This window comes from Neoarius graeffei, chromosome 20 (assembly GCF_027579695.1).
Source record: "Neoarius graeffei isolate fNeoGra1 chromosome 20, fNeoGra1.pri, whole genome shotgun sequence".
NCBI classification, from domain to species: Eukaryota; Metazoa; Chordata; class Actinopteri; order Siluriformes; family Ariidae; genus Neoarius; species Neoarius graeffei.
The window spans coordinates 41,763,744-41,785,273 of NC_083588.1; positions in this window are offsets into that span (position 1 = coordinate 41,763,744).

Below are 21,530 nucleotides of genomic sequence, written 5' to 3' on the forward strand. Positions count from 1 at the left end.
GTAAATTATGAAGTCTTATTGATATAATAAGAATTTAGGGATTTTTCTCTTGTTTTGTGCAGAGTGAAACTTCATGCTGCATAAAATGTCTAATTTTAATTTAGAAGTTTTGCCACAACCCTTTCAAAATTGCTCAGCCCTATTTTATAAAAGATTTATGCTAATAAATGCGTTATGAAGCTCTGGTATACGTTTCCTCCAAATAATGTGTTACTGTTTATTTTAAAAGTTGCATTCACTGTGAAATTACTAAAATTAGTTTTCATTCATTCGCTCAAATTTAGTCACTGTTTTAGGGCCCAATCCCACAACACCGATAACTATAATTATACCTATAACTACAACTATGAGTATACCTGTGCTTGAATTTAGTTCCAGTCTGGAGCAGTCACACCACAACTATAGTCCCGACTATAATATCGGTTGGTCCTGCTACTCAGGTAAATAAATGGAATAATCATGGAAGTTTTTTTTCAAGTAGTAGCACATTATTCCAGGTCATACTGTACAGCTTGGACTTCAAAACAACCCATACACATGCTCTGGTGCTTGACAAAATATGGATAGGTCATGGACTACAGAAATATAATAAAAAAGGATGCAAAATACGGAGTGATTACGGATTTTAACACAGATGCATCACAGATCCTAATGATTTACAGATCAGTCATGGACGTTTCAGTATATTGCAGATTGGTTACTGATTTCTTACGGATGATGCATCACAGATAAAAAAAAAAAAGAAGTCTAAAGCAATTAAATGTTTGGACTGCCGAAGTTCATAATTAAAATATCTTACCTGCATTTATATGTTTACTTTATTAATTTACCATTGATCTTTCACAGAAAATCACATATCCGTGAATAAAAGGTCCGTGCTTTGTATTATATTTTTTATTTTCCCTGAATCCATATTCCGTGACTTCATGATACAACAATGATGTACAAAGATGCTTGAGAAAAATAGCACATGCTCAGACAGCATCACATGTAAACAGTTACCTGATTGGTCAGATGTTTTATCGGATCAGGCCTGGAAAAAACACCCCAGAAGCAATCTCACTATACCGATAAACCCAGGCCTGGGCTATACCGTAGATATCGTTATCGGTCTGGTGATTTATTTATAGTTATTGTTGTAGTTATAGTTATCGGTATTGTGGGACTGGGCCTTTATCCCCAGTCATTGTAGTGTACATAGCCTGTCTTAGAAACACTGGGTGTGAGGTGGGAATACACCCTGGATGGAACACTTGTCTACATCTATCTCTCACACTTTCACTCACTCACACACACACACACACACTTAGGAACACTTTATTATGACAGTGTATTAGGGCCATTGTAGAAAAAAAATACAATCTAAAATAATTCAGTTTTTTTTTAACCTACAATGGCCCTAATATGCCATTGTAATTTCGAGCAGGGGTTCTCAACCTTTTCTACTTTAAGGCCCACCTATTCATACTTGTAACGAGTCAGGGCCCATTAAAAAAAGATCTCCAATTATTTGGCTCATCTATTCTATTAGACTCTAATAATCTATTGTAAAGTGTATTAATGGGATGCAATATCACTCCCTGTTACAGATGGGAGCCCAGGAATTAAATAAATGCAATACAAACAAACTGTTTTGAATTGTTGGTATTGTATTTAAAACTGTATGGTTGTGCCAGAAGCCAATATAAAACCATGCATGCAGGGCATTCTCAGTCAAAAGGGATTAATTGTCATGAGCTGTTTTCCTGCCATTATCAGGTGGTGTTTACATTAGACCGTATCAGCGGATCATCAGATTAACGTTTTTAAAATGATTCGCGTGCACACAGCAACGCCAATACACGATTTGCGTGCACACAGCAACGCCAATACACGGATATGCTAATCACATGACTAATTACACGGCACGTCACATGATCCCAGTGCATATCGGGCATGCGCAAGTCACTCACCACTTGCAAGTGGAAGGATGGCAAGCGAACACCTTCTCCAGCAGATAAACACACCTGGCTGTGATGTTCATGTTCTCACTGAGTTTAAGCGCCTGAAGGAGGTAAATAAGTTGAAATGTGTAAATAAACCTCAGTGTGGCTCAGCGCTTCCTCCTGCGCTCCAAATCACTCCGCCCTGAACAGCGAGTGCCCTCTGGAGGGTGTGCACTCCGGCCCTGCGCAGCTCACAGAGCGCGCGAGTGAAGCGCACGAGCAGTGATTCGGGACTGAGCCACTGTGTGTGTGATCCCAATGCCAGCGAATCAGGAAGGTGGATGTCACAGTGACGTTGTCCAATGACGACGTCAGCTAGAGCTCAGCACAGTGTTTCCTCGTTCCTCAATGTTTACACAGCACCGGATCAGATACGAACTGGGTTGAATACGTGGGCCCTGGCGGATTCAAGTTGTTCCGCCTGTGGAGTCGTTTTCCGGCGTTTTAATGTGCACGGACAGTGCATCCGCGACGAAAACGAGACGGATACGGTCTAATGTAAACACCACCTCAGTGAGTAACCTTCCTACATTCTCTTCACCGGCCACACCCACTGCCATAATTCAATCACTACCCTAACCTATCCATGCTCATAGGCAATGAGCCAATCATTGCCTTCACCTGCAGCCACTTGCAATCAGTGCCTCTGCTGTATTTTTACCCCAGTTCTCCAGTAGCTCTCTGTCAGATCATCTGCAACACGCAGCGTGGTAACCTGCTCTGTGTTCCTGCTACTCTGACTCCTGAAGATATTCAGTTCCGTCCGACTCTGTCTGCTCTCCAGCCCCGGTAATCTGATCTGCCTTCTGTCCTGCCGACTCTGCCTCTTGCCTGCCTCTCCTGTACCTTCACCTGATCTCCAGCTTGCCCAGCCCTGCTGCTCGCCTGCCTCTCCATCAGCCCGGTGTGAGCAGCCCTGCCTGGAGCCCAACTCTGCGGTGAGCTACCAGCCTCCTGCCTGCTACCTGCCACCACTAACTCCCCCATTCCCTTCCCTTTTATTTAATAAACCGTGGTTCGAGTGCATTTGGTCTCCTCTCCTGTCTGGTCCTTGACAGAACGATCTGACCAAGACATGGAGTCAGCGCCCGAACCATCTGCCCTAGACCGGCTGCAGCGCACCGAAGGAGATGTCAGTCGGATGTCTGCCGACATTGCAGCCCTGATCCAGCTTGGTCATCATCAGCAGCAACAGCTCCAGCAACAGCAACAATGACTGGACCAAGCACTCCAGCTGCTCACCGCCCTAGCACCCCCTGCTCCTCCGAGTCAACCATCGCCGCCCCTCGATGCATCAGCCCCTGTCATACCCGCCGCTGACATGCCAGCTCTGGCAGGTGCTCCTGCTGCACTCGATGCCCCGGAACCCAAGGTCGGCAGTCCGGAGCGTTTTGACGGTGACCCCTCCCAAGTCCGTGCTTTCCTGACCAGCTGCTGGTTGCTGTTTGACCTGCAGCCCAGAACCTTCACGTCGGAGGCAGCGAAGGTGGCCTTTGTCATCACTCGTCTGACTGGCTGCGCCCGCCTGTGGGGAACTGCTGAGTATGAACGCCGGACACTGGCGTGTGCCTCCTTCTCCCTGTTTGCAGAGGAGATGACTAAGGTCTTCAACCTGGGCTCGTCATCAGTAGAGGCATCCGGAGGACTGATGAGTATTCGCCAAGGCAGACGAACAGTGGCTTACTACTCGATTGATTTCCGGACCTTGGCCCGGCGCAGCAAGTGGAACATGCAGGCGCTGGTGGACGCCTTTCTGCACAACCTGGCCGACTACATGAAGGACGAATTGGTCTCTTACGAGCAACCATTGACACTCGATGAGGCCATTGCCCTGGCCGTCCGCATTGACCGCTGGATCCAGACCCGTCGACGAGAGAGGGCCCTCCAGACTCAGTCAGTCACCAGCGCAAGGAGTAACCCAGCCCCTTCTACGCCTCCTGCTGCTTCTCCGCTGAGCCTTCTGGACCAGTCAGAGCCCATGGAGATCGGCCGTGCTTCCCTCAGCCTGGCAGAGCGCCAGCGTTGGATCACCTCCAATCTGTGCCTGTACTGTGGGGGTGACGGTCACCGCGCTGCCTCCTGCCCAGTAAAAGCCCGAGCTCACTGGACATAGGAGGGGCCCGGCTGAGCTCAATGACCATCCAGTCCTCCACCAACCAGAAACCGTTGCTCCAAGTTTGCCTCCGTCTGTTGGATTCCACCCACAACCTGGCCACCCTGGTTGACTCTGGCGCCAAGGCAAACATCATGGACACCGAGCTTGCGCGCCAGTTGGGTCTGCAAAGCCATCACTTATCCTCCCCCATTCCAGCCAGGGCACTGGATGGCCATCGCCTTGGCACCGTCACCCGCCTCACTGCCCCTGTCCCGATGACTCTGTCAGGCAACCACCACGAAACCATCCAGTTTCACCTGCTCCATTCCCCCAGCCAACCTCTCATCCTGGGCTATCCATAGCTCCGCCAGCACAGTCCTCACCTCGACTGGGCCACTGGAGAGAAAAGAGAATAGGGCAAGGACTGCCACCGGACCTGTTTACGAGCCACCACTCTAACCCCCCGTACTCCACCTGCCAGCTCTGCCCCGACCTCACTAATGTCCCAGTGTGTTACCACAGCCTTCGGGAGGTATTCAGCAAAGCCAAGGCCACTTCCTTGCCCCCTCACCAGCTCTACGACTGTGCCATTGATCTCCTCCCAGGCACTGCACCACCCAATGGCCATCTCTACTCTCTGTCCGCCCCGGAAAGGAAGTCGATGGAGGACTACATCAGTGACTCTCTGGCTGCTGGCCTCATCCATCCATCCTCCTCTCCCGCCGGCGCTGGGTTCTTCTTCGTGGGAAAGAAGGATGGATCCCTGCGCCCCTGCATCGATTACAGGGGTCTCAACGACATCACTGTCAAGAACCGATACCCTCTCCCACTGCTTACCTCCGCCTTCGAGCTGCTCCAGGGAGCCACGGTCTTCACCAAACTTGATCTCTGGAATGCCTACCACCTGGTTCGGATAAGGGAGGGAGATGAGTGGAAGACCGTGTTCAACACCCCCAATGGTCACTATGAATACCTGGTGATGCCATTTGGCCTTACTAACAAGCGAGCAGTATTCCAGGCTCTGGTGAATGATGTCCTGCGAGATATGTTGAACAAGTTCATGTTCGCTTTCCTCGACAATATCCTGATCTTCTCCCAAACCCTGTCCGAACACACCCAGCATGTCCAGCAAGTGCTCCGTCGTCTCCTTGAAAACTCCCTCTTCGTCAAGGCAGAGAAGTGTGAGTTTCATGCCAAGTCTGTGGGGTTCCTGGGGTACATCGTGGCAGAGGGGAGCATTCAGATGGACCCCGCCAAGGTCTCAGTAGTGACTTCATGGCCAGTACCAGAGAGCAGGAAGAAGCTTCAGCAGTTCCTGGGCTTCGCAAATTTCTACAGGAAATTCATTCGTAATTACAGCACCATTGCGTCACCCCTCACCGCCTTGACCACCACCAAACAGCCTTTCACCTGGACTCTGGCTGCCAACGAAGCCTTTGCCACTCTCAAGGCTCGGTTCACCACTGCTCCCGTCCTCCGGATGCCAGATGCGGAGCGGCAGTTCATCATAGAGGTGGACGCATCGGATGTGGGAGTCGGGGCAGTGCTCTCACAGAGGTCAGAGGATGACAACAAACTCCACCCCTGTGCATTCTTCTCCCGCCGGCTATCGCCGGCCGAACGCAATTACGACATAGGCAACTGGGAACTGCTGGCGGTCAAGCTCGCCCTGGAGGAATGGCGTCACTGGCTGGAGGGGTGCGTAGTCCCATTCCTGGTCTGGACAGACCATAAGAATCTGGAATACATCTGCACCGCCAAATGACTCAACCCCAGACAGGCCCGCTGGGCTCTCTTTTTCACCAGATTCAATTTCACCCTTTTGTACTGGCCCGGATCTCGCAACACCAAGCCTGATGCACTCTCCCGCCAGTTCCAGAAGGATGATGCCCCCTCCAAGGATCTGGCTCCCATCCTACCTGACCCCTGTATCGTTGCTGCTCTGACCTGGGACATCGAAGAACTAGTGTGGGAAGCCCTCCGTGACCAACCCAGCCCCAGTGCATGCCCTGCTAGTCACCTATTTGTTCCTGTAGACCTGCGATCCCAGGTTATACAATGGGGACACGACTCCCGTCTGGCCTGCCACCCTGGTTCCACTCGCACCTACCACCTGCTCGCCCAACAGTTCTGGTGGCCTTCTATGAGCAGGGATGTGCGAGACTTCGTCCGAGCCTGCCCTACCTGTAATCAAAATAAGTCCTCCAGCTGGCCTCCTGCAGGTTTGCTCCAGCCTCTGCCCATGCCAATGCGACCCTGGTCCCACATCTCCCTGGATTTTGTTATGGGTCTGCCCCCTTCTAACAGGATGATGGTCATACTCACCATTGTGGACCGCTTTAGCAAGATGGCACACTTTGTTCCCCTCCCAAAACTGCCGTCGGCCAAAGAGACCGCCCAGATCGTCCTGCAGCATGTCTTCTGCATCCATGGGCTGCCCAGGGACATCGTCTTGGACCGGGGACCTCAATTCACCTCCTCTTTCTGGAAGGAATTCTGTCACCTACTCGGAACCACCGCCAGCCTCACCTCCGGATTCCGACCCCAGTCCAACGGCCAGTCAGAACGGACTAACCAGGAGTTGGAGAAGGCACTTCGGTGCATGGTGTCACGCAACCCTAGGGCCTGGTGTGAGCACCTGCTGTGGGTGGAATACTCTCACATCTCCCTCACCAGCTCAGCCACTGGGCTGTCCCCATTCCACTGCATGTATGGCTACCAACCACCCCTGTTCCCCAGCCAGGAGGGAGAGGTCACCTGCCCGTCTGCCCTCACCTATGCATGCCGATGCCGCCGCACCTGGTCTCAAGCCCGCGCTGCACTCCTCAAGTCTGTCACCAGCTACTCCACTGGAGCCAACCAGCAGAGGATGCCTGCACCCACCTACCGGGTGGGCCAGAAGGTGTGGTTGTCAGCCAAGGACCTGCCTCTCCAGGTGGAGTCTCGTAAGCTGGCACCTTGGTTCGTCGCACGATTCCCAATCCAGAGGATAATCAGCCAGTCTGCTGTCCGGCTCCAACTGCCCAAGTCAATGAGAGTGCACCCCACCTTCCACGTCTCTAAGGTTAAGCCAGTGCACGAGAGCCTGCTGGTCCCAGCTGCACCTTCTCCTCCTCCTCCTCGTCTCATCGATGGTGGCCCAGTCTACTCCGTCCGGTGACTGCTGAAGTCACGGCGCGGGGCAGGGGCCTCCAATACCTGGTGGATTGGGAGGGCTATGGTCCTGAGGAGAGGATGTGGGTTCCTGCTGGGAGAATCGTAGACCGTACCCTCATCAGCACCTTTCATCGCCTGCATCCGGACCAGCCGGCCAATCGGAGGGGTCGACCAAGGGGTCCTTGTCGGGATGACGATGCACCAACCGCTACTGTCCCCGAGTCCGATTCTGAACCGGATCCTGAGGCCATGGACACTGACTGGTCTGAGGAGTTCTAACCCTCTGCCGGGCTCCCCCTCCTCCCTCCCGTCTTGATGGGTTTGTTTTGGGGACTTCTGGGGCCGTCCCTTGAGGGGGGGGGGGGTTCTGTCATGAGCTGTTTTCCTGCCACTCTCAGTGAGTAACCTTCCTACATTCTCTTCACCGGCCACACCCACTGCCATAATTCAATCACTACCCTAACCTATCCATGCTCATAGGCAATGAGCCAATCATTGCCTTCACCTGCAGCCACTTGCAATCAGTGCCTCTGCTGTATTTTTACCCCAGTTCTCCAGTAGCTCTCTGTCAGATCGTCTGCAACATGCAGCGTGATAACCTGCTCTGTGTTCCTGCTACTCTGACTCCCTGAAGATATTCAGTTCCGTCCGACTCTGTCTGCTCTCCAGCCCTGGTAACCTGATCTGCCTTCTGTCCTGCCGGCTCTGCCTCTTACCTGCCTCTCCTGTACCTTCGCCTGATCTCCAGCTTGCCCAGCCCTGCTGCTCGCCTGCCTCTCCATCAGCCCGGTGTGAGCAGCCCTGCCTGGAGCCCAACTCTGCGGTGAGCTACCAGCCTCCTGCCTGCTACCTGCCACCACTAACTCCCTCATTCCCTTCCCTTTTATTTAATAAACTGTGGTTTGAGTGCATTTGGTCTCCTCTCCTGTCTGGTCCTTGACATTAATGATCCAAAAGTGGAGTCTGGTCCATTAACACAAGAACTTATTGCCATGTTTGCATACAGCAAACAAGCAATTATTAAAACCAACAGGTACACTCAAAAGAAGTGGATATAGAAACCATTCAATGGGATAGATCCTTACATGCTAACAAAGAAGGATTTTTCCTACGAGTTGGAAAATTATCCATCCACTGAGTTTCCCAACATCTCAAACTACCTGGTGCTGCACACACAGACACACAGATGAAAACCTGGAAGAGCATGGAGGAGTGCAACTTTTTATACGTGACTGGGTTAAAGATCTGGGGATCAGGACAGTACAAGATAGACGGCGGAAGATGGATCTAAGTGCAGGAAAAGTGTTTATTTGCAGGCGTGATTTTACAGAAATGAAAGCAAAACAGCATAATCCTAAAGCAGAGTATTTAAACATGGCTAGAAACAAACGTGATGGCAATAATGATAATACTTTGCAAAGCCTCTGTGAAAACAACTTCCGTATCTGCATGTGCTGATTGTGCTCAAATCAGTGTCAGGTGTTTTCCATAATGACCAGGTCCCAAGTGCGCGCACAATGCACTCCATGAGCGAGTGTGGCCGCATGAACTGCGCCAGACTCAAGTGCACAAAGGCAATCAAGTGTTTGCGTGCTGTGTGACCACAACTTTTAGCAAACGTGTATATCGTCAACAAAATGCCTCATTTTCATCGATAACCCATCGCAAAGCATAGCAAGTTGTAGTGTGACCTTAGCTTAAAGGAACAGTCCACCGTATTTCCAGAATGAAATATACTCTTATCTGAATTGAGACGAGCTGCTCCGTACCTCTCCGAGCTTTGTGCGACCTCCCAGTCAGTCAGACGCAGTCAGACGTGCTGTCACTCCTGTTAGCAATGTAGCTAGGCTCAGTGTGGCCAATGGTATTTTTTGGGGCTGTAGTTAGATGCGACCAAACTCTTCCGCGTTTTTCCTGTTTACATAGGTTTATATGACCAGTGATATGAAAAAAGTTCAGTTACACAAATTGAAACGTAGCGATTTTCTATGCTATGGAAAGTCCGCACTATAATGACAGGCGTACTAACACCTTCTGCGCGCTTCGACAGCGCATTGATGTCTGAGCTCCGTATCAATGCGCTGCCGAAGCGCGCAGAAGGTGTTAGTACGCCTGTCATTATAGTGCGGACTTTCCAAAGCATAGAAAATCACTACGTTTCAATTTGTGTAACTGGACTTGTTTCATATCACTGGTCATATAAACCTATGTAAACAGGAAAAACGCGGAAGAGTTTGGTCGCATCTAACTACAGCCCCCAAAAATACCATTGGCCATACTGAGCCTAGCTACATTGCTAACAGGAGTGACAGCGCGTCTGACTGCGTCTGACTGACTGGGAGGTCGCGCAAAGCTCGGATAGGTACGGAGCAGCTCGTCTCAATTCAGATAAGAGCATATTTCATTATGGAAATACGGTGGACTGTTCCTTTAATGAGACAGATGTGATGTTGAATGCAACCCAGCAATTGTACCCTGCTATGAGTAAAAATTAGCTTCAACTTGAAAAAACAAAATTGCGGCCCACTAGAGGGTGCTTTGCGGCCCACTAATGGGTCGCGGCCCAGTGGTTGAGAAATACTGCTTTAGAGTCACCCATCCACCTACTGGCATGTTTTTAGGAAGTGGGAGGAATCTGGAGAATCTACAGGAAACCCTTGTGGATCCTTGCAGTACATGCAAAACTACACAGTTACCTGAGCTCAGGATCAAACTGGGGACCCTTGAGCTGTAACATGGCAAAGCTTAACACCCCTGTGTTTTTTTGTGTTTTATGTCTTTTCCAAATAATTTCCTACATGTTCATGAATACAAATACACGGCTTGGAAATGACCGAGTGACCCGAATGAGATTTTTTCCCCCCTCTCAGTTTGATGCTTATTTGAGAAACCTGGTTTCTGGAACAGCTCCTTCTTAAAAGAGCAGCACATTAAAAATGATTTTCCCTTAAACAGGGAGCAAACAAACTGTCTATGTCAGCAGTTTCTGTTGTGGTCACAGTTTAGAAAACATGACATTATAATAATTGGCTGTGTTATAATGCTAATGACCAATATTTTTCTCCTTGTCACAAAGCTAACACCTGCCATGTTATGTTTTCCCTCAGTTGAAAGACAGAGATTTTTGTAAAGGTGGGAAAGTGAAACAGCTTGCTCAGTAAGCCAGAAGTCCACAGAGAGTTTTACAAAACAAGTGCTTAAAAAGGAGGAAGTGATCAAAATGAATTATTTATTTAATGTGGAGGATAGAGCCCATTCATCTCAGGTGCTAGTGATAAATTATCCTTGAATTGTGCTTGACAATGTCGTCATGACTAAGAGTCAGCTTTCGTGAATTTCCTCTTTTCCCCCATGCAGCTTCATTCTTCTGCATTGCCCGAAGACAGAAAGCAACAATGCTTTGATTTTGCAAAATATATTACTCATGAGTTTCAGTTTACACAAGTAGATGACACAATTACAATCCATATATTATCATTACTGGACAAATGATGATATTTTTACTTTTTTTTTTTTAAAGATATTTTTTTGGGCTTTTTGCACCTTTATTGGATAGGACAGTGTAGAGACAGGAAATGAGCGGGAGAGAGACGGGAAGGGATCGGGAAATGACCTCGGGCCGGAATCGAACCCGGGTCGCCCGCATTCATGGTATGGCGCCTTAACCACCTGAGCCACGACGCCCCCGATATTTTTACTTTTGAGCTTTACCGATGACTACATTTTTACAGAATGTTTTATATTTTGTATGCTTTATATAGTATGTTTTATATAAAATGTCTTGCAAAAGTATTCATGCCCCTTGGTCTTTGTCCTGTTTTGTCATATTACAAGCTGGAATTAAAATGGATTTTTGGAGGGTTAGCGCCATTTGATTTACACAACATGCCTACCACTTTAAAGGTGAAAATTGTTTTATTGTGACACAAACAACAATTAAGATGTAAAAACAGAAATCTGGAGTGTGCATAGGTATTCACCCCCCAAGTCAATACTTTGTAGAGCCACCTTTTGCTGCAATTACAGCTGCAAGTCTATTGGGGTATGTCTCTATTAGCTTAGCACATCTAGGCACTGGGATTTTTGCCCATTCCTCAAAGCAAAACTGCTCCAACTCCTTCAAGTTAAATGGGCTGCATTGGTGTACAGCAATCTTCAAGTTATGCCACAGATTCTCAATTGGATTGAGGTCTGGGCTTTGATTAGGCCATTCCAAACATTTAAATGTTTCCCATTAAACCACTCCAGTGTAGCTTTAGCTGTATGTTCAGGGTCATTGTCCTGCTGGAATATGAACCTTCATCCCAGTCTCAAACCTCTGGCTGACTCAAGCAGATTTTCCTCCAGAATTGCCCTGTATTTAGTGTCACCCATCTTTCCATCAGTCCTCACCAGCATTCCTGTCCCTGTAGATGAAAAATATCCCCACTTTATGATGCTGCCACCACCAAGCTTCATTGTAGGAATGGTGTTCTCAGGGTGATGGGAAGTGTTGGGTTTGCGCCACACATGGTGTTTCCCATGATGGCCAAAAAGTTCAATTTTAGTCTCATCTGACCAGAAAATCTTCTTCCATGTGTTTGGGGAGTCTGCTACATGTTGTTGGGCAAACTCTAAATGTGTTTTCTTATTTTTTTCTTTAAGCAATGACTTTTTTCTGGCCACTCTTCCGTAAAACCCCACTCTGTGGAGTGTACAGCTTAAAGTGGTCCTATAGACAGATACTCCCATCTCTGCTGTAGATCTTTGCAGCTCCTTCAGTGTTTCATACAAGTTGCACTGACGCAGAGTGGCAGTCTCTCCAGTAGCTCCGTCCATATCGTCTTTCTTTGACTTTAGCGTTCTTTAGCGTTTTTCTTTTAGTCTTTTTACAACGACACATGTCTGGTGTGTATTATTGTTATATTTTATGGATATTTCTGGTGTCAACATGTGGCTCAGCGGAAATTTTCGTGGTTATACTCGGGAACAACTGCTCACCCTACAACCGAGGGGACGCGAAGGCATTGTCCACTCAATACCTGCAGAACTGAGGAGGAGGTACCGGGGCTGCAGAGCTGGGGCCAAGTGCAAGGCTAAGAAAATGGAGGGGTGATGGAGGTACAAACCCTCGGTTCCGTCACCTCGTCACCATCACCGGCAGATCAGCCCTCACGCCCACCACCAACATCATCATCAGAGCCATCAACACCTCCTGCAGATGGAATACACATCCACTCCCCCAGTCCCCCCATCTTCACCGCAGACCAAGTCAGGAGAGAACTGAGGAGACTCCACCCCAGGAAGGCAGCAGGCCCGGAGAAGGTGTGTCCCAGGATGCTGAAGGCCTGCACTGCCCAACTGGGGGAGCCCCTCCAACATGTCTTTAACCTGAGTCTTCGCCTCAGGAGGGTTCCTGTCATGTGGAAGACGTTGTGCCTCATTCCAGTTCCCAAGAAAATACATCCAAAGGAACTGAATGACTACAGGCCAGTTGCCTTGACATCACACGTGATGAACACCATGGAGCAACTGCTGCTGAACTTTCTCAGACCCCAGGTCCACTATGCTGAGGACCCACTGCAGTTCGCGCACTGGGAGAAGGTGGGAGTGGATGATGCCATCCTCTATCTTCTGCACAGGATTCACTCTCATCTGGACAAGGGGAGTGGCACAGTGAGGATCATGTTTTTTGACTTCTCCAGCGCCTTTAACACCATCCAGCCCCTTCTACTGAGAGACAAGCTGCAGGAGATGGAGGTGGACACACATCTGGTCTCCTGGATCACAGACTACCTCACCGGGAGACCACAGCATGTCAGGATCAGGGACAGCATTTCTGACATGGTGATCAGCAGCATGGGAGCACCACAGGGGACTGTGCTCTCTCCAGTTCTGTTCACTCTCTACACATCAGACTTCAAATACAACTCGGAGTTTTGCCACATGCAGAAGTTCTCGGATGATACTGCAATTGTGGGATGTGTTCATGATGGACAGGAGGAGTACAGGAGCCTGATACAGGACTTTATGTTGTGGTGTAAATCCAACCACCTGCAGCTGAACATTGGCAAAACAAAAGAAATGCTTGTGGACTTTAGAAGGTCCAGGCCAACTCTGCAGCCGATCTCTATTGAGGGGGTCAATGTGGAGATGGTCAGGACCTACAAATACCTGGGTGTACATCTGGACGACAAGCTGGACTGGACAGTGAACACTGATACCCTCTCCAGGAAGGGTCAGAGCAGACTCTACTTCCTGAGGAGGCTCGGGTCCTTCAGGATCTGCCGAAAACTGCTGCTGATGTTCTACCAGTCTGTGGTAGCCAGTGTCCTCTTCTGTGCTGTAGTGTGTTGGGGAGGCAGCATTAAGAAGAGAGACGCTGGATGGCTCGACAGGCTGGTGAGGAAAGCTGGCTCTGTGCTGGGAACTGAGCTGGAGTCCCTTACATCAGTGGCAGAGTGAAGGGCCCTGAGCAAACTGCTCTCAATCATGGACAATGTTCACCACCCTCTGGACAGTGCCATCATCAGGTAGAGGAGCTCGTTCAGTGGCAGACTGTTGTCCCTGCCCTGCACCACGGACAGATTCAGGAAGTCTTTTGTCCCTCAGGCCATTAGACTGTTCAACTCCTCCCGGCTCAGTAAAAATGAGACTCTATGACTCTGTACTCAGGACTAGCTACATTGCTCATTTCATGTCCATTGCACTTTTCTGCTGCTTACATAGATGTACATTATATGCATAGATGGGTATATACAGATATTTGTAGATTAGCCAGTATGTTGTACTTTACCTTATTATATAATTTATTATTAAATACTGTTATAATGTACCTACTTACTTATATATTATATATTCTGCTATATATACTAACTTAATACTTATATATTATATCATACACTCAAAAAAATAACTTGCTCACTGAACGTAATAAAATTATGGAAAGTATTTCCACCCAAATGCATTAACTGAGCCAGAAACAATTTTGTTGAGTGACCTAAATGTCAACCGTTACATGTTAGACTTAGGTTCATGTAACAGACACCCATGTTGGTTTTTTTTTTTGAGTGTATACTATCACACTATTACATATACTATATGTACTGATATATACTTTAACTATGCCCATCATGTAATATACTATGCTTTTTATCTATCATATACCACTAAACACACTGCACATGTATGCAACTGTCCACAAAGTATTTGCACTGCTCATTACACTCTTATTTGCACTGTGACTGGTTACTGCCAACTGCACTACCTCACTACCTCCCACATTGAGAGCTGTATATTCTATTACTTGCTCTTATTGGTAATGTTTTATTTCTTTTGGTGTTTTGTATTTTAGTTTTTTATATGATTTCCATGTATTTAGTTTTGTATTGATCTTGTGCCGTGTGGAAATGTTACTGGATACCTTGAATTTCCCTCTGGGATTAATGAAGTATCTAATCTAATCTAATCTAATCTAATCTAATCTAATCTAATCTAATCTAATCTAATCTAATCTAATCTAATCTAATCTAATCTAATCTAATCTAATCTAATCTAATCTAATCTAATCTAATCTAAGGTGTTTCTGTTGCATCTCTGATTAATGCCCTCCTTGCCCGGTCTGTGAGTTTTGGTGGATGGCCTTCTCTTGTCAAGGTTGTAGTGGTGCCATATTCTTTCCATTTTACTATAATGGATTTAATGGTGCTCCATGGAATATTCAAAGTTTGGGATATTTTTACAACCCAACCCTGAGCTATACTTCTTCACAACTTTGTCTCTGACCTGTTTGGAGGCTTCTTGGTTTTCGTATTGCCTGCTTAGTAGTGTTGCAGAGTCAGGGTCCTTCCAGAACAGATTGATTTATACAGACATCATGTGACAGATTATGTGACACTTTGATTGCACACAGGTGGATCTTAATCAATTTGCACCTTTAAAGCGGTCGGCATGTTGTGTAAACCAAATGGTGCTAACCCCCCCAAAATCCATTTTAATTCCAGCTTGTAATGTGACAAAACAGGACAAACACCAAGGGGGATGAATACTTTTGCAAGACACTGTGAATGATTTTAGCAACATGTATTTTTGGTAATTAATGGAGTTATCAATCTATTTCTGTTTGAAATATCTCACAGCCTTCAGTGAGTTAATGCTGATAGGAAATGAAGCATGTGCTGTCACTCCATTAGATATGTTATTCTTGATAATGACACATACAACACTGTGTTTTGACAATGTGCTCATCCTAAGTGTCTGATCTGTAGTCTAATCTTCTCATCAGTGTTCATCTGTATGCTTGTTCATTCTTGCAGAAAAAGACAATTTAGGCTTTCAAACAACTTACACATCACTGGTATCAGTTAGAGCAAGATTTATGTACAAATTAATTAATTCATTTTCTGTGCTGATTTTTTTTAACATTCTGTCTTAAAGGCACAGTATTGAACATTAGCCTTTTTCTTCTGCAGAATACGATAAAGAAAGTGCTGAGGTTCGTAACATACACATTACTAAATAATTGCTGCACATTTAAATTGCATAATTGCAAATTGCATTGAAATATTCACTTTTAACGACTTGCATATTAATCAATATAAATAATGTGATCTTTAGTGGTGTTTAAGTGTTTTTTTTAAATTAAATTCTGAGTTAAATTACTTAGCTTAAAACTCTATCATTAGCATTGAGGTCTATCTTAACCTTAACAGTTTTCTGCATGACCCACAATGCCATTGAACTTCCTGCTGATAGTTGTGCTAGTAGGATGTAGCCTTTGCTTTGTCTCTTTAGTTCTGTCCAACTCTGTCACCTCCTCATACAAGTCAGATTCCAAAGCTTCAGCTTTCATGCTCATGCTGCCATCAACATCAGTGTGCTTCTTGTCTTGTAGATCATTAACATTTGCTATCATTGTGACTTCATCTTTGGATTTCTCATGAATATGACATGGAATGTTACAGGAAAATGGTGAGGAACAAAGCTCTTTCTCAAGGATGCAGTAAGATTTTCAGGAGCATTTTAACTATGGGGTGCCATTTGTAAAAGAAGTTTAACTTTTTATAGGTGTAATTTTTTCATACATTTTGGGATCAATTCAAGTTAAAAAAAAAAGTGTTCAATTTCCTTACATTATTTTCCATGTAAAATGACTTGAAAATTACTCATTATTTGTAAATGTAAATAATGTGTTTATATGTAAATGTAAATCTCATAAATATAATAGCCATAGTCATTTCCAGCTGTTTGGTGCCATGTGGTTTACTGTTATGCACAACGGGGTTCTAGGCACCTATTTCTTTACAAAACTTCAGTACAGGTAGGTTAAAACTATTTTCTTAAATAATATTGGCTGGCATTGAGTGGTCTATCAGATATATTCCATTCAGCTAGCATGATACTGAATGAGTCGAAGACGATTTCAATATCATGCTTGCTGAATGGAATATATCTGATAGACCACGAAAAAAAGCCAGCCAATATTATTATTTTTATAAATACACATTCCTTTCAGGTGTTCAACATGTCTTTCTCTTTCAAAATTCTCTCAAACTCTTCCATATTTAATGAAGCAAACCTGGCAGCCATGTTTGTTTAAAAATTGTCACAGTCCCAGATAGCACATATCCGGCGGCCCGCTAGCAACAGTGAGCGGCAAACACATCTGGTGGTCCATTATCAGACCACCAGTGGCTCATGGGTGGCAGGACACACAAGAGTAACGAGATCTCATAAATATAATAGCCATAGTCATTTCCAGCTGTTTGGTGCCATGTGGTTTACTGTTATGCACAACAGGGTTCTAGGCACCTATTTCTTTACAAAACTTCAGTACAGGTAGGTTAAAACTATTTTCTTCTCTTGTAATAAATAAATAAATAAATAAATATCTGCATCCTTTCTTTTTCCCTCTATTGGCTTGCCAACGTCGGCCCGATGAAGGCCTGCTGGTCATACCTCTGATGAGCCACCGTTGCATCCGACATTGGGCCGACGTTGGGCCAACGTAGGTGTGCTATCTGGGGTCGCTCACTAGTACAGAAGTTTTATTTCTCCGATGTGCCTCTTTTCCAATTTTTTGATGTCTATTGATGTGTTTTTCTCTTGTAAATATGCGTGAATAATATCTAATGACATTTTGGTAGCCTTTCAGGTGTTCAACACATCTTTCTCTTTCCTGGTGAACAAAGAAATGTTTCTGTGCATGCTCAGCAGAAAGCTTTCTCATTGGATATTCGGATCAGATCCGACGTGTAACGTCATTTTGTCTTGACAATTCAGCGCTTATTCTCCATTTTGTAGAGTGGCGTAATACATGTAGGATAAGCGATATGATAACAATATTGCATGCTGTCAAACCAAATGAATAGAAACCTACTAGAAGGGACTAGAATACATGTTTTTATTCCATCGAAAAAGTGTCCTGTATGTATAATAATTTTAAATACTATACAGTATGTTAATGTTAAATGTAAACCTAAATGTTATTGTTACGAATGCGAACAGAGAGCGACTGAGATGTGCAATGAAAATTTAGTCTTTATTGGATGTGAGAATGTCAGTCAAATCCAAAACATTAGGCAGAATACACTGTGGAAAACCAGGCACAGGTCAAGAGATCAGCAAATGGGATATCACAGGCAAATGCAGAAGACAGCAGGAAAACAGTGCTAGGGTCAACACACAATGAAATAAGGCTTGGCAAGGTCAGATAAACAAATTGAGTGATTGTTGGTGAGTGTGTGCAGAGTCCTTAAAGAGGAACAAAACCCCCAAATAAACTCCTTTATACGCCTTGTCAAAAAGAAGTGTACTTCAAGTTCTTTTTATGAAGTATACTTAAGTGAAGTTAAAGTATATTTCCTTAAGTATACTTTTGTGTACCAAGTATACTGATATCAATGTACTTACAGTATACTTGTAAGTAAACTAATCTAATACTTTTTGGGACTAAATTGGCCCACTTTTAGTTAATAAAAATATACATTAAGTCTAAGAGAAGTAAACTCTGAGTATAACTCAAGTAAACTTATATACTATCCTTGTAGTCCACTCTTTAGTTTACAAAAGCATACTTCATAGTATACTGGAAATATACTGTACCATGAGTTTACTTGTTTTATACTTCTAGTCCACTTTTTAGTTTACTAAAGTATACTTTGTAGTATATTGGAAATATACTATTGGTTTACTCGTTACACACTTCTAGTCCACTTTTTAGTTTATAAAAGTATACTTTATAGCATATTAAAAATATACTATTAGTTACTGGTTAGATACATCTAGTCCACTTTTTAGTTTTGAAGTATACTGCAATTACCCTTCTAGGTATACTATTAGTTTTCTAGCCCTGAGGGGCTCATTTCACCGAGTACGATCTGGAAAAATCGCACGCGACCATGCGCGACTATGATCGCAGCTATGTTTTCCCGTAGTCACGGGCAAAATCCGTGCGACCTAAACCCATTATTTTCTGTGTACGCTCTATGTTCCATGTTATCTCGTTCGACCTTCAATATGTATGGTCTACCTGCATCCTATACGCTCTGTAGACGCTTTACATACGCTCTACTTGCATCTATCCACTCGATCTGATGCGATCTTAACATGACCAAGGCTCATTCTGTTCAACCAATCTGCGACATAGCATCGATCTCTCAGCAATCTATCCTCGCAAGTGTGCAACCTCGGCCGATCAAGGCTCAATCTTGGCCGATCTAGCTACGTATGAGTTGCAACGTACCTGTTAGGACTGGGACTGTTTTGGCCTCTAGAGGCCACTGTTATTTCCTTTTCTGGTCATGTTTGTTTTGGGCCTCTAGAGGTCACCACTGTGTTCTGTGTTTTGTTTTTGTCTTATTGCCTGTTTCCTGCCCTGCCCTGTCCTTAATTAGTTTGTGTATAAATACCCCTCTGTTTGTTCCCTTGTCACGGAGTCTTTTTCCTATGTTATGCTGTTAGTGCTAGTTCCCTCTGTCCCATGTACCTTGCCTGTGTCTTTGTATTCTTGGTTTTTGTTTCTTTCTTTTGGACTTTGTGGATTTTGTTTTTGACCTTTTTGATCTTCTGAGCGTTTGAGTTTTTGCCTTTTTTCTTATTTGGATTTTGGACTTTGTACCTTTGGATATTTTTATTTTTGGTTTATCTTCTGAGCTTTGGATTATTCTTTTTGTTTTTTCCCTTAGATTGTACATAGTGTAAATATACTGTTTTTGATACCTTTCTACTTCCGCCTCACACCTCTGCACTTGAGTCATTCCCCTGGTGGCCTAGTGGGGGTTTGCTGGATTATCACACCAGCGAACCAGGTTTGAATCCCAGCAAAACCCTAACAAAAAGACTCCGTCAAGACCGACTCAGCAGAGGCTTCTTCATCTGTCTACCCGGCCAACCTTCAGGGAATGATGGCTGCGTTAACATGCCTCGGATCCACCATGGACACTCATGGACGGACTCTCGCAAGCCAACATGAGACCCTTGCTCGCCACGAGGTACTGCTTCAGCAGATTGGGAGAACCCTGGCACAGCTGACTTCTCTGCCCCATCTCCTCCGCCTGATCCTGCTCCAGTGCCTCCTGCCATGCTGCCTTCTTCATCTCGTGAACCCAGACTTCCTGCACCACAGAGGTATGATGGCAAGCACAGTGAGTATCGAGAGTTCCTTACCCAGTGTCAACTCACCTTTGAGCTTCAGCCTACCACCTACACTACGGATCGCCTCAAGATTGCCTTTGTGATAACCTTGTTAGCTGGTAAGGCACGAGCCTGGGCTACTGCTATCTTGCAGAGACAGGGACCTGAGTGCTCTGATTTCCAGCTGTTTACTGAGGAGATGCTGCATGTCTTCGATCAAGCAGACATCAGTAAAGACGCAGCCAGAAAGCTCATGTCCATCCGGCAAGGGGGAAGCGTGGCAGACTACGCCATCTCGTTCCGGACGCTCGCAGCAGTAAGTGGATGGAACGAGACTGCCTTGGTGTCAGCCTTCCACCAGACAGACGTCTGACCCCATCAAAGATGGTCTGGCTTCTATGGGATGCCCAAGTGACCTCGAAACACTGATCTCACATTCTATTCGTCTGGACAACAGGATGAGAGAATGCTGCCAAATCCTGAGCCTCCCTGGCCTCCCTGCCTCTACCTGGAGCCCATCTACCTCTTCCAGTGACTGTCCAGAACCCATGCAAGTGGGCCGTACTCGCCTCTCTGCATCTGAGAGGGAGCACAGAAGGAGGGACAAGTGCTGCATCTATTGTGGCAAGCCTGGTCACTTCCGAGCATCATGTCCCGAACTCTCGGGAAAATGACCGCCCTGTCCAGCCGAGGGAGGGTTGTGACGGGGCCTACCCTCTCTCCCGGACTCCCTGGCCAAGGAATCTACATCCCGGTCTCCATCTCCTGGGGTGAGTCCATCCACTCTTGTCAAGCCTTGTTAGACTCAGGGGTGGCTGGAAACTTTATGGATATTCACTTCACCCAAAGTATCAATGTCCCGACTGCACCTCTTGAAGTCCCACTGTCTGTGTCTGCCCTGGATGGCCAAGCCTTAGGTGATGGAAGAGTCACCCAAGTAACTTCTCCAGTCTTCCTCCAGTCTCAAGGTCACAAGGAAGAAATATCCCTGCACCTGATTCCTTCACCTGAGTTCCCAGTGATTCTAGGTCTCCCTTGGCTTACCCGCCACAACCCTTGTATAGACTGGGTCACTAGCCAGGTTGTGGAGTGGGGTCCTGCTTGCTATGCCTCTTGTCTGCTCTCTAGCTCTCCTGTGTCTCCTGCCAAGCCTCCTGATCTCACCGAGTTATCTCAAGTTCCCACAGAGTACTGGGATCTTAAGGAAGTTTTCAGCAAGAGCAGGGCCGCCGTTCTTCCTCCGCACCATGCCTACGACTGTGCCATCGACTTGCTCCCTGGGACTACCCCTCCTCGTGGCAGCCTGTTTTCCCTCTCTCAGCCAGAACGCAAGGCCATGGAGGAATACCTCAAAGACGCCCTGGTCTCTGGGTTCATTCGACCCTCCACCTCACCCGCTGGTGCCGGCTTCTTCTTTGTCGGCAAGAAGGATGGGGGGCTCCGACCATGTATTGACTACAGGGGCCTGAACAAGATCACTGTGCGCAACCGATATCCCCTTCCGCTGATGTCCACAGCATTCGACCTACTCCAAGGCGCCACCGTCTTCACCAAGTTGGACCTACGGAATGCATACCACCTCATCCATATCTGAGAGGGAGACAAGTGGAAGACTGCCTTCAACACCCCGTCTGGGCACTACGAATACCAGGTGATGCCCTTCGGACTCACCAACGCACCAG